Source organism: Arvicola amphibius, chromosome 9 (assembly GCF_903992535.2).
Source record: "Arvicola amphibius chromosome 9, mArvAmp1.2, whole genome shotgun sequence".
Taxonomy (NCBI): Eukaryota; Metazoa; Chordata; class Mammalia; order Rodentia; family Cricetidae; genus Arvicola; species Arvicola amphibius.
Window position 1 is genome coordinate 25789311 of NC_052055.2, and position 14916 is coordinate 25804226.

A 14916-nucleotide genomic window follows, 5' to 3' on the forward strand; every position below is an offset into this window, starting at 1 on the left:
GAAATCTGCCTACTCCCTTCTCTTCTTCCTCTTCCTCTCTCTCTCTCTCTTTGGCTCTCTTCCTCTCTCTGAATGTTTCTCTCTCTAGCTCTCTCTCTCTCTCTCTCCCTCACTTTTCCCATGATGCCTTTATGTGCTCTCTTTCTCTCTCTCCTCTCTCTTTCCTTCCCCCAATAAACTCCCCACTTAAACTCTGTCTGCAAGGCATGTTTGTCCCTCATCCTCCCAACCTGACAAGGTTCATGTCACACTGTATGGTAACAATTCCTTCTTCCCTCTGTCTGCATGACTAGGTAAGTACCCTGAGAGACATAGTTCCCCTTTGTCTCTGAGCCCCTCTTACAATGGCTGATATTTGTTGCAGAGTGTACTTACTAACACATTTAACTGCTTAAGTCTCTTTTGAACAGATTGGTATTTAAATAAAATAAAAACAGCGAGTTGGATGCAAGGCAAGTCAATTGAACTGAATTGAATATTTTTTATCTAATAACTACATCTCAAAAGCACTTGCTTCTGTTTGTTTTCACACACACACACACACACACACTGCAGAAAAATTCCCCACAGTTTAAAACCCAAACAAATAAAATGATGTTTAGATAGGACTGAGATTATTTTGTGCTTTTGAAACCATTTTTGTGCTATACCCTTGGCTCCTAGGACATTCTGAAGCTTTCTTCAGGTGATAACACTTTGGCCTTCTGATGTTGTCCTTCAGCACATTTTAATGATATGGTTTAATGCTCCCTATCTTTTGACTAAAGGGACCTCTGTAATAAACATCCATAGGACACTGTAAAGACTAAAACAAAATGATTAAGCATGGGGGGGGTGAAGCACTACATTCTGGAGCATCCTTTTATGTGTATGACAATCCCCAGATTATGTTTTTGCAGGCGCATGGCATCCTCTGTTATTTGGCTTTCCCACTCCCCTGGCAGATTACTCACTTAGAGGCTTGAATATGAAAGCCAACCAGACATGATTTTCATGATTTCCCCTGCATCAGTAAATGCAATTTTAAACTGAACTTCAGAAACTTGTGGTTGTGTTTTCTAGTGGATGTGGATGTTTTCTGATATGATGAATCTCCCACAGTGAGGTTCTGAGAACGTGGGCTGGTAACATTTATATCCTGCCCTTTCTGATACCCGTTTTTTGCCATCACCGTTCCCATGTCAGGAATCATCTAAGCAGCAAGAGAAAAGATCACTGCAAAGGAGGATAGTGAGTGGAAGAAATCCATGCTGCAGCACAGAGTCCAAGGCGCCCTCTTGGGTCTGGCTGGCTGAGATCTCTGATTTACTGAGTTATTCACTGAGCTTTGGATAATGACCTAGTGATGGGAAATGCAAAGTAGTTCATCAATTCGGAGAAGTCAGCCGAGAAAGGCAGAACTGGGAGAATTCATTCCCAGTCGTGGCAGCTGCATATGAGGGGAAAATTGAGTGTAAATTTGAGACTGCTGGGAAGCCTAAAATGATAAGGATGTAATTGATCCCAGGGACACGGATGGGGATGGGGAGGTGGGGAAGGGGTAGGATTCTGACTGTAAAGTGTCGAGTCTGTACCACTTTTGCATTTTGTCCTGTACAAGGAAACACTGACAACAAAAACATTCTGATTTTGCTATGCCTCCCCGCCCCCAAAAGGCTTTGTTTACATTTTAAAGAAAGTTTTAAGGACATAAAGATAAAAGTCTGAACTCTACTTTTAGTGTACACAGCCTCACAACAGTAAGAACAAATCAGAAAATAACAACAGGCTTCAACCCTCATTAGCTACACTGCTTTAGTGTTATATTGTATGGTGTTAATAAAATCCATTTCAAGAAATATGGCCAGAGCAACAGGCCATCAGATACATATATAAATGTATTTTGTCTATTAAGAGAGCCAATGAAATGCTAAAAGCTGTCAAGGATTCAGACTAAAATAGTATTCGATCTTTTTTTTCCTTTTTTTTTTTTTGGTTTTGTCGAGACAGGGTTTCTCTGCAGCTTTTTTAGAGCCTGTCCTAGAACTAGCTCTTGTAGACCAGGCTGGCCTCGAACTCACAGAGATACGCCTGCTTCTGCCTCCCGAGTGCTGGGATTAAAGGCATGCGCCACCACTGCCCGGCGTATTCGATCTTTTGACAGAACATTCTTGAACTTTGAAAAAAGTTTTCTGAAGGACCTGCCTTATAACCAGCTGGTTTTGAGAAGACAATGGCAGATATTTGTCAAGGTTGATGTCATCACAAAGACTACAAAATATAGAGTCTGATGTTCAAGGACAGCCAGCTTCAGGGTTTTGTTAACAGCAAAGCGATTTGACAAGGGTAATATTCAAGGATTCTTGACAAACCAAAGATATGTGCCTAATAATAAACAATATTAGATATGGATGAACTATTTTGCTGGGAGATAAACTGGTTACTGAACATAGAGAGCAAAATAGTTTTCAAGAGTGTCACTATTTGTAAAAGTAGGTTATCAATAATTATGAGAAATATTGATCTAGAATGGGAAATTAATAAAATGAATGTAGAAATAGTCTAAGAAGTAATTTGTATTTTTTATATTCTACTCATTGGAAGGCCTAGGACATATACCACACTTTAACTGCAGAATCACAACCACAAGAGGCAAAAGGAAAGAAAGGAGGAGAAAGGGGTACCAACAAGGGAAAGAAACAGGAGGTGGGATGAAGAAGGCACAGAAAGATGAACATGGTGGTTGGAAGACTTCAAAATAAAGTCTATGAGCACCTGCAGGAATGAGACACAGTGGCAGGAGTACAGAACACACAGACATCATGGGACGTGAACTGCGTCAGAATGAAGGGAACAGGCTGTTCAGCCAATAGTCATGTATTTCATACTTACCTTGTGCCCAGCGTGTGGAAAGCCAACATGGTCCTTCCCTTGTGGAATGTTAAGTAAAACAAAGGAAACAGGTTACTTTAAAGGCTGCACAGCATTTGAGGGTCTTTGCAGTACTCTAATGATGGTTTGGGGTAATTAGCCTGGATCAGAACACTTAAGGAACTTGTAGTTATCTGCAGATGCTTCTACATGCTGCTTAGGTGGATGAGGATACTGAGAAATTACTTAACAATACGAACATCAGACATAAGCCTATTAAATGTTAACGATAACAGTACCTGGTAACATGTTCTGAGAATTTTATACAAGCTATGTGAAGTATTATGACCCATGCCTACCATATGCCTGAGCTCCATATTCTAAATCTATGAAGAGTTTATCTAAATTTTTTTATTTTTAATAAAGTCTCGGGAGTCAAATATTGGGGTAAAAACCTAATTGATTAGAGAAGCGATGGAGAAGCTACTAGTGGCCTCCTCTCTCTTCTTTCCAGACCCAAAAGGGCCAAAAAATCCTTGTAAGCCCCACCTTACTACTTTCTGTGTCTCTCTGTATGTATCTTGGGTCCTCCACAACCTCTATGGCTAATTATGGTCAGCTAGTCATGAACTCTGCCCCCTAATTCAAAGTAAACTTTGTTGGCAATCTTGGACTATCAGTGCGAGGAAATATCCCTCAACAAATCTGTCTTTATTCAGCAGCCAGAAGACAAAGATCTCAGTCTCTCCATAATAATCCTCCTTCCCTAAATAGTTGCCGGTGATGGAGGAACACTTCTCACCATCTTTTCATTCAGGCAGCATTTGCTTCCTACCCACAACCTTTGCCACGTCTGCACAAGAGTAAAGGACAGGAAGAAGTGAGCAGGAAATTATCACCCAGACAGAAATGTGGTTATGAAAATCTCATATAGAAGTTATGAGTCAGAGAGTCTGATTTCCATGGAGGAAAGCAAAGAGTCCACCCCACCCCCCACCCCCCACCCCCCCCACCCCCCGCCAAATGTTATCCCCAAAGCACGTATTACACTTCCTCTACCTAACATTATTCTGAAAGCTTTTTAAAATGCAAATACACAAGCCAGGTGATTACTGTGTTCCCAGAGTTAGAAACTATGGGCTGCCTGTCAAGCACTGGCTCCCACGGGAGGTGCCTACACACTTCCTCTTGGCTTTTCGGGCGTCTACACGTGTTCCGATCCCTGTGGATTTAAAAAGCATTCCTCCTGCTCCAGACACAAGTGCCAACTATCTGATGGTGAGGGATAAGGGTGCGGTTCCACCCTATACTGACATCTTCACCCAGAAGCCTCACCTCAATGAACAGGGCTGGCATCTGTCCACTGCAACCCTGCTCCACAGGCTCTTAGCCGGCTAGACCAGAAGGTATGTCCCTTATCTTCTCTGTCTCCTTAGTTCACCAGGGCAACCGTTGTCTCAGCACAGTGACCCAGCTTCCTTCCTGCCATAGGTTAAAATCCTAACTCCAAGGTGATAATTTTGGAGGTGATGAAAGTAAACTAGGGTTCTGATAAAAAAAAAAAAAAAAAAAAAAAAAAAAAAAAAAAAAGATCCCAAGGCCTAGTGTGTGGTACCCACCGTTAATGCCAGCGCTTGGAAGTCAAAAGTAGGCATAGGACAGCCTCGTCTACAAGGAGAGTTCCTGGACAGCCAGGGCCACATAGAGAAACCTGCCTCATAAAAACCAAAATAAATAAATAAATAAATAAATAAATAAATAAATAAAATTAATAATAATAAACAATCCCAGAGAGCGTCCTTGTTCTTTCTGCATATGAGGACAATGAAAAGATGAACATTCATGAATCTGTAACCAGCCCCTTACCGGATATTGAATCAGCTGGTAAAATTATCGTGGGCTTTATGGCCTCTGCAACTACGAGAAGTCTATTTCTGTTATTTACAGGCCACAGGGCTTGTGGTGTTTTGTAATATCAGGTGGAGCAGAGGCATGTGTCAACACAGTAAGACGGATACAGTGGTAGAGGTAACACACTCCCTGAACACAGTGGAGTGGAGTTCACCCATTGCCTCCAGCTTCTGGAGGGAACCCAGCTATCAGCAGAGTTCTAGACAAGGTAAGTGGATAGGAAGGAGCTGTTTAGTGACAGGTATTGGGAAGATACTGATATTCCAGACAGAGAGAACACGAGCCAAGGCTAGAAAGCAAAAGGCCTTTGAGAAGGTTATGTGGTGAGAAGGTTATGAGGGCTGTGGCATTTTTGTTTGTTTGTTTTGTTTTGGTGTTTGGTTTGGTTTGGTTGAGATAGGGTTTCCCTGTGTAGTCATGACTGTTCTGGAACTCATTATGAAGACCAGGCTGCCTTGAACTCACAGAGATCCACCTGCTTTTCCCTCCTGAATGCTGGGATTAAAAACATGCACCTCCACTGGACTTTGGGTTGGAGTTCTAATAAGAGCCAGAAAAATGACAAAAGACCAGGCTGTATGGAAACCCAGGCCACATTCAGGCCATGGTGTGTTCATAAGTTCATTCTAAGCACTTGGAATTCTTTAAAAGCCACAAGGCACCAAGAAAGGATGTTTTCCAGAAAAGCAACACAGAAAGAATTGTATTGGAGGAGGGTGAGAATGTGCCAGTATGGATGCTCCCCTTCAACCAATTTTAAACCCCTTGTGGCCCCTCTCTAAATCAGCATAAGTTAAGAAATGACGTGAGGGACTGAGACAGTCACCACTGCTTTTATATCAGTTTGTATGATTTTCTGTAGCAAAATGACAAAGGCTAGGTAACTTTGACCACAGAAAAATTAGCATCTCTCAGTTGGTGGCTAAGGTTTTCTGCTTAAATATGACTTCTCTCTTGCTGTGCCTTCATGATCCTCCCTTTAGATGCTCATACTATAATAGCCTCTGGGATACCAGTCAGATTGAATTATGGCCCATTCCAATGACTTCATTTTAATTTACTTGTTTGTCTAACAGCTGTCTATGTAATTATTCAGACTCTGGGAATCCTGAGGGTTAAGGATTTTAACATTCAAACTTTATTATGATACAATTTGTCCCACAAGAGCTGTGGACTCAGTATTCTGCCACTTGATGCTAGAAGAGTGATCTCCTCAGAGAACTTCCAGGTTTGGAGGCTCCAAAAACCATTTTCATGTACAACTCAAGTCTGCCCTCCCCATGGGCTGGCCTTTGTCTTCTGTAAAGACCTGACCCAATTTCTTCCCTAATTGTATTCCAAGTCTAGTTAGAGTGGAGCTGTTCTATTATAAATTATCATTTTTCTTATCATTTATGAATTTCCTCATTTACATATCATTTTAATCCAAGGGGAAGGCTTTACATTTAAGTCAACCAAAGAAGCATCTCCTCTCTCATTTTCCAGTTTCCAGCTCATTCTCTCTGCTCTGATTTGGGCTTTGGTTGTCATCCCACCCTCAGCTTCTCCTGATGCCTGTGAACAGACAGTTCCCTGTGTATTCAACACTCTTCCTTGATTCTCCTTTCAGTACATTCCTTATTTCACTCAAGTTCTCTTCATTTCTCAAGCCAAACTACTCATAGGTTTCCCTGACAACCCTATAAAAGCCAACGTCTCCCTATTAATATTCTGGAATTTCTATTCTAGCCCAGGATGAGGCCAAGAAATTGATGATTTTCCGAAGTGTGAGGAATGGTCCCCAGTCCTTTTTAGAAGATTGTGATGACAAATTCAGACACATGTATACTACTGTGATACGGTATGAATTGGTAGTTACTGATGCATACACACAGTGCATACAAACCGTGCCGTATGATGACTAAACATCCTAGTAATCACTAAGGCTTGTTGAGAACTTAACCTTAGGCTAGCTTCACAGCTGTGAGGGCTAACATATACCTCTGAGTAGAAAGGAAAAGACACAACAAAAGGGAAGGATATACCAATTCCCAAACTCTTCTTAGTCAATCCTTCATCATTTGCTCCAGTGACAGCCCATGCCTGGAAGGAATAATGAGCCAAGGATGAATCCTGATAGCTCTCACTGGACATCTCATCTCTGGAGAGCAAGTTAGAAACAGACACCTGAGGCAGACATTGAACAGTGACTATTTGTCACATTTCTAGACCCTAACATTGAATGTTAGCTTCCTACATATAGCCTTCAAATTCAGCCTGGTGGAACCAGTGTGATGGGGAATCTAATATTATCTTGACTATGCTACAAGATGCCCAGACATTTATTCAGACACTACTATGGGTATGTCTGCAAGGGATTTTAGATAAGACTAGCATTTGAATCTTAAACTGACTAACGATACTACCATCCCTTGTGTGAGTTGGTCTGAGTCAATCATCTAAAGACTTAAATAGAAGAACAAGGCTAAGAATCAGTCCTCTCTGGCTGATTCAGCTAGAACATTGACCTTATCTTACTCCTGAACTAGCGCTTACACGTTTGGTTGTCCAGCTTGCTGACTCATTTTGCAGCGGTGTCCATAGTTGTGCGAGTCAATCTTTATAATAAACAAATAACGCCTGTTGGTCCTATCTGCTAAGGAACTCTCACTAATATTCAATCCTGAGATCCTGTCTGGCATCAGTGACCTATTACCCAGAGGAAGTGGAGTGGTTGGGGAGAGCCACTCTCTGAAGCCACACAGAAAGCCGTGATCCCAAGTGATGAGAGCAGCTTTTCTTCTTTTAAGGACAGCAGGGGACCACAGCCCACTACTTTGTGATGACACTCCTATGACTTATTCTACGCCAGAAGCTGTTCCACATTCTCAGACACTTTCGACACAGAGCCTCTGCTTCCCCTCCACCTTGTGGAACTTGTGTTTGATAAATACACATATGCATGCATAGGACAAGACAATATTGAATGTCTGGAATCAAAATGTTTAACCAAAGAAGGACTTCGTCTAGCAAGGAGTCAACCTGTTGGGGCAAACCAACCTCTCCAGCATGTTTAGTCAGTAACTAAAAAAGGAATGAGGCAGTAAAGTTAAACTAATAGTTTCTTGTGGAAAGAGGAAGTCCTGTTGCTCTGCTCATGCAGTTTCATATGACAACAGTCAACTGGCTATGGTTAGGAGCTACCCTACTAGATTCAATTTCTCACTTTTGCTTTACCACAGCCCCAATAGTTTGTCTGGCTGGCTGTCCTGCCTGGCCCTGAACTACTTTGAACTGACTACTATCCTCTGAATATTGAGCACAACTTAAACTCCTTCAGATGGCTTTCACTGTCCTCCTATCTACAATACAGATTCTTTCATGATTTCCATGCTTTTAAACTGTTTTCTGTTATTCTTTTTGGGGGAAGAAAGATAATTTGAGGGGTATATTTAAACGATTTTTTCAAGGATGTAAGAATTTGACCACAAAAAAAAAAAAATAAAGAACAAATGATACACAGATATCTGGGTAGTTTTAACCTATCTTAGGTTAAATAGGGGAAAATGAATGAAATTGAAATGTATGTCCTGGCAATGTTGAAGCATGCAGAGGCAACCCATATATGGCAGTTCTGTTGAACTTGTCCATATTGGGTTTCATGGTCTAAGCTGATGAGGACGATTGACCAGGTTTCCCCCTCAAGAGGGCACCAGATCTCGTTACAGATGATTGTCAGCCACATATGGTTGCTGGGACTTGAACTCCGGACCTTTGGGAGAGCAGGCAGTGCTCTTAACCACTAAGTCATCTCTCCAGCTCCATTGCAAATGGGGAAAAGTGAGATGTAAACATGATTGACGGGGAATACATTTCTGATCTACACCTATTGTTTCCTTACAAGTAAAAGAATTCTAAAGCAGAAACTCTGGCTTCCGCCAACCTTTGTCTACTCTTCCCAGAGGAAGAACACATGGGGGTTTTAGGGGACAATATTAAAGTCCAGTGCTTTTATTTCACCTTTTCTCCAAAAATTCTGGTTTACTGGGTGTGGGTGTGGGGAGTATTTTGTCATGGTATATCTCAAGTATGTGTTGAAATGAGACTTCCTCAGATTTTTTTTAAGTGTCATGTTCTCAACTTTAACTGTATCTAGATTGGAAACCCAATGTGGCAAATTGTTCACATAAAATGGCTGCTATTCCTCCCTGTACTCAGCCATGCTAAATAGTCAATACAGTTTCTAGAGATAAAGAGGAGTATGACTTTGGATGGACCATAAGATATTTGGACACAAGATTTCTGTTTTAGTAATCTTTATTTCTCTGTTGATTTTACTTTTTAGAAACATTCATTCTTCATGAGACAATTGCCAGCTTTGCCCATCAAACATATATGTTTCTCCAGAGATGATTCCAGATTCTTTATTCTGGAATCTAAGTCACCAAAATTTTGTTTCTCTGACCTCTCTTGCTATGAGGTGGCACATGAGAACTTGAAACAGAAGTTTTCTCTGTACACAAAAGGTTATCAGTAGTGTCTTGGTGTTTCCAAACATCCTACATGTGAATTACTTTTGCCACTATTGTGACATACTATCTGGCAAAACTTCTTTAGAGAAGGAGGGGTTCATTTTGGCTTGCAGACTAAGGGAAATGTATTCATGGAGGCAGAAGCATGTGGCCATGGTCTCATTGGGTCTGGAGGTAGGAAGCAGAAAGAGGCATTATTTTGTGCTCATCTATCCCTTTTTCTTTCTTGTATGTAGGACTGATTTCCAAACTATGGGATGGTAGCGTTCACATTTAGGGTGGAACTTCAGTCCTCATTTAAACTCCCGGGAAATGCTCTCATATCATCAAAGACACTGAATCTCTTAGTTGATTTCAAATAGAATCAAGTTGATAAGGAAGATTGGTCATCACCCTCCTCATCAGAACATCACAGAGACCATTGCTTCCTCATGAGCATCTGTCCTTGGGCAATGAAAGAAGGAAAGTGAAACATTCAAGGAATCTTGCCCTGTACCATTTCCTGCGGCCTCTTGACTTCTGGAGCAGTGGTAGGCTTTTAAAAGCAGTTATGATGCCAACTGGACTCTCTTGTGAGTCCGAGTTAGAGTTGAGTGTGTAAAGCTATATTACACACTCGGAGGTAGATGATGCAAAGGCTGTTTCTTCTATACCCAGGGTACACTGCATTTCATTCCTATAACTCCAAGATTTAATGGCTTAAAAAAATATAGTGTTCATGCTACAAATGTTTCTCCTAAGAACCACAGCACTATTTCTCTTTTTTGAATAGAAGTTATTTCACTATCTGCCTATTTAGACTTCTCCTTCTTAAGAACTGTGAGGAAATGAGATCTAGGATATTGTTTGTGGTGGTTATTTCTGATAAAGTAGGAAAGATTGGACTGCTTTATCCCACAGTGGGGATGAGGTAGGCTCCCTCAAAAGTTCAGTAGGCCTACTGTGGTATTTTCTTACTCTACTGCTTTGGATGGCAATCAAAGTTAATCGAAGTTAGCAGCAACCAGTGTAGGAGGAACATAAAGGATGTGCTCCTTGGGAATGGAAATCAATGTCTTTGCATAAATACTGGACCTAACTTCAGAGAAGCTAACAAGGGTCAAAGATAATAGCAAATAAATTCTCATCAATTCGTAAATCCCAACTGTGGATCCTATAAACCATTAGGACCTATTGGTGTTTTTCCCTCATTGCCTTCTGTGTAAACACACATAATAACAATTTCCCTTTTATCCCCTGCTCTCCACTGTTTTTTGAGACATAGATGTGATGATTTACTTCACTAATTGCTCTCACAGAAAACAGAACATTGAGAAGAGGATTCCAACTGGATAGGAAAATAGAAACTCTTAGACAGCCGAGAGTTGGAGTTAGATTACCAACTGAAATGACTAAGTTGGTTTACACACTTCAGGGATATAATTGACTGATTTTAATGACAAAAATGTGGGGGAAACAAAACAGACACGTTGATGTTGAGCAATCAAATGAGCATTCTTGCCCACCTGACTTCTAAACTTTCCTGTACATAAAGAATTGTTGCAGTTTAGATGTCTCCCAGTTATTGATGTTAAAATGTTAGTTCCAAGGTGGTCTATTGGGAAGTGGTGTGATCTTTAGAAGACAGAATCCATTGAGACGTCCTTTGGTGACTGGGGCACAACCTTGGAAAGGACTGAGACCCTGACCTTTTCTCTTTGCTTTCTGGTCATGAATTCAGAATCATGGTCTCTGCCACCAGAAGATGCTCAGTCTGAAACTGTGAACTAAGAAGTCTTTAAGCTCTGTAAATGAATTAATCTCAATATTAGGTTATAATGATAGAAAGCTGACTAACACAGGAACCCATTCATAAAAAGCAAACTTTTCTACTAGGATCCTAAATGTCTCTGTTTTCCCATCGATTTCGACTACTAAGTGCTTGACCTCAAACTTCTCTCTACCAAACTCCAAACTAGAAGATTATAGTGAAAAGGGAACGAGGGCAGGGGCCCCTTTGCATATTTGCTTGGGATGGGTGACAGCTAACACAGAAGAAGGTACTCGGAGTTCTACTGGCAGAAGTAGCACCGTCCAAAATCAGTGAACAGGGCCTGGAACATCACTACCAGGAGTGCAGGCTATAACCCTGTGACCCTGCATTAGGCCAGTTTTGTGCCACTAGGCTAGGGCCCCTGGGTTGAAACCTTGAGCATTCCTGACTATTCTGGGATTTATCCAGTATCTTTAAGTAAATTCTTTCCTCCCCTCACTTAAATCTATGGGGCGTGGTTTCTGATTATTTAATTTAGTACAAAAACTGTCACGTATCATTTACTGTGAGTATTCACCACATGCTATACATAGGTAGATATTAAAGATATGACTGCCGCCTACATACAGTTTAAACTCTGGAGGGAGAGGCAACAACCGAATCATATGAAAAAATGCATTTGGAATGGATTCTGTTGACTTCTCCATGCTTATGGCTTTACAAAGTCCATAACATTACTTTCTCCTGATACTAAAGCTTAAGTGTTTAAACTGCCAAGAAAGAGGGGGGAAATCTTATTTATAGGTTGGAGTGGGGTGAATTTGATCTTGACGGCATCTTCTCCCTGATACTCCTCTACAGTTCCTAAGGCCTCTGTAATTGGCATGCATTTCTTTTAAAACATTGTTTCCTCTAGACAGCTTGTACTTTATTCTCCAGCTGGAACCATTGGAAGGCTCAAAGACTGTTAGTTAATGCAATAGAAAACCACTTTCCACTACCCTACATCATTATAATAGCAATTAGGAACTGTTGTTGGCTTGTGAAATCTTATGCTAAATTTATTAACATGTCTTGATATGATTTAGAGAATAGGCTTTGTTTACTTATGAGTGTGGTAAGGCAGGTCAGACCACGTTAAAGTCAGTTTTATTGAATATTAGAATGAATAACACTGGGGCCAAATTACTCTTAAAAGATTTGCAATTAAATTAGATCAGATTTAGACTGACTAAATGTCCAAACTGTGGCACCCACCTAGTTATATAAACTTCCAGTCCCTTATGCTTGTGGATATGAAAAAGCATATCCAGAAATCAGTGACATTTCCCCACTTCCCTTCCCCTACACTCTATTCTTTAGACTGTGTTTGTTTGTCTGAGTCATCTAATGGTCCCTTATGTTCAGACTTCTGGATCCCACCAAGCTTGCCTTTTGTAGTGTCATTGGAAGTGCCACACTTTACTGTAGTTCTGTATAATTAGCTAAAAGCCAAGTTGAATATCAAAGTGGGGTGGGGGCTCACCTGCCATTTTTCACAACTGAAGATTGTCCTGGCAGACCATCCTGTCTTCAGAAGGTTTTATTCCTTTTGATTTTGCTCACAGATCTCTGTAACTAGAGTCTTTTTTTTTTATTTTCAACCTTTTGTTTCTTCCTCATTTGCTCATAAATTACTAAATCAAAGATGCTGTGATGTTACTAGTCATCTTCACTGGAGATTTTCATAAATTATGAGGATTTCCTAGTTTCTTAAAAAGGAAATAAAATAAAAAGCAATCCCTAGCAGGGCAGTGGTGGCATGCACCTTTAATCCTAGCACTCTGGAGGGAAAGGCAGGCAGATCTCCTTGAGTTTGAGGCCAGCCTGGTTTACAGAGCAAGTTCCAGGACAGCTAGGGCCTTTACACAGAGAAACCCTGCCCCAAAATACCAGGAATGGGGGCGGGGGGGAACAATCCCAACTGTTGTGAGGTTGAGAATTGAAGGTAAAATCTTCATATGAGAAGGGAAGTTACACTTGGAAGCTCACCTGTTTGTTTGTTTTTTTTTTTTTTTTTTTTTTTTTTTTTTTTTTTTTTTTTTTTTTTTTTTGGTTTTTCGAGACAGGGTTTCCCTGTAGCTTCTAGAGCCTGTCCTGGAACTAGCTCTTGTAGACCAGGCTGGCCTCGAACTCACAGAGATCCGCCTGCCTCTGCCTCCCGAGTGCTGGGATTAAAGGCGTGCGCCACCACCGCCCGGCTCACCTGTTTTCTATTATAAGTCCCTGACAGATCCTGGTGAGTCACTGTTTATCAAAATGCATAAGTCAAGCAGGTTGGAGGGCAAATTGAGCAGAGAAGGAGTTACTCAGCTCTCAGCCTGAGACCATGAGCCTTTCCTTGTTTTCCCATAACATCTTAGGCAAAACTGCTCACCCTCATTGCTGTAATCAACTTTTAGCTTTCTGTACCACTAGTTCACAATCTGAGCTAAGGCATGGGGCCAATGTCTCTCTAGAAGAAAGTGTTATATGGCCCATTGCCCTTAGGGAGAATTTTACTAGCAGATGTCCATCTCAGAATGATGGTATCCAGTGTGTTCGTCGCCCCAGGAAGATGTGCAAATGTGTGTCAGTGCACAGACATGTGTGTATGAGCATGTGTGTGCAAATAAGACATCAGTGCCTTACTTAGTCATTCTCCATCTTGGATTTTGAGACAGGTCTCTCAATGGGACCTGGAGCCTACCAATGTGACTTGGCTGACTAGTCAGCAAACCTCCCAAGGATTCTCCTGGCTCTGCCACCCTTAGTGCCGAGGATATAGATATGTACCACCGCAACGGCCTTGCACAATGTGCTGGGGGTTCAAACTCAGATACTCACACACTAAGCCACTCTCTGACTGAGACATCACTTGAACCTCAGCCCAAGATCCTTTGTTAAAATGCTCCTCCTCAGATGACAAGAATATTCATGCAATAACATGATAAAGTTTAATATTAATTCACATTTATTTTTAAACAATTTAACACGAATTTTACGGTAGACTGTTATTCAAAATCAGTAACAGTTCATTTAAGAAAAATTCCACTTACTAAGTAACATGCCACCCACTTTGCAATATGCCATTTTGGAATTTAAGCTCAAATGAAAACTCCAAGTGGTCGTGTAATTGAAGGACTTCAAGTTCTGCTTCTTACTCATGCTCCATCACCATTTATTTCAAATCCACTTTTAAATTGCAGGGATATGTTGTGCCACAGAGTGTGAAGACAGAAGTGCGTCAGAATGGCACTTTGAACAATTCAGAACCCCCGTGAACTGGCTCTCAGAAGCAGCATGTTCCCATGTATAGTAAAGCCTCACGCCTTCTTTCCCTCACCTGTCTTCCCCTCCCTTCACTTCCCTTTCTCTTTCCTGTTTCCTTCCCTCCCCTCTTCTCCTTTTCTCTTCTCTATTTCTTCCCTCTTTGCTCTTCTTTCCAAGACTGGGACTAGATGCAATGTCTTAGCTCAAGCAATCAGTCATCTTGCCTCAGCTTGCTGAGCATGTAGGAATGTGTCACTGAAACCAGCTAAGGTCCAATTTTATAACTGGGAGTTCTTTAAAGTAATTTCCATATGGAACAGTAAATTAAAGGCTAAGCATTGGAAATATGCTAATTACACATAACATCTTAAGACTCGACAATAACCTTAGAAATTCATTAGAACCATTTAAACAAAAGTCTTTGCCGGAGAATATTTTATTGCTTCCACTGTTTACAGCAGTCAGCACAAAGTCATAATAAAAGGGCAGGCAGAGTTTAAATGGTTTTGTTATTACTGTCAGGTTCTCTGCAAGTTGTGTACTGCTTTGTAGGCTGCATCTGAAACTGACCTGCCTACTGGCAGCCTAGAGAAGCCATCC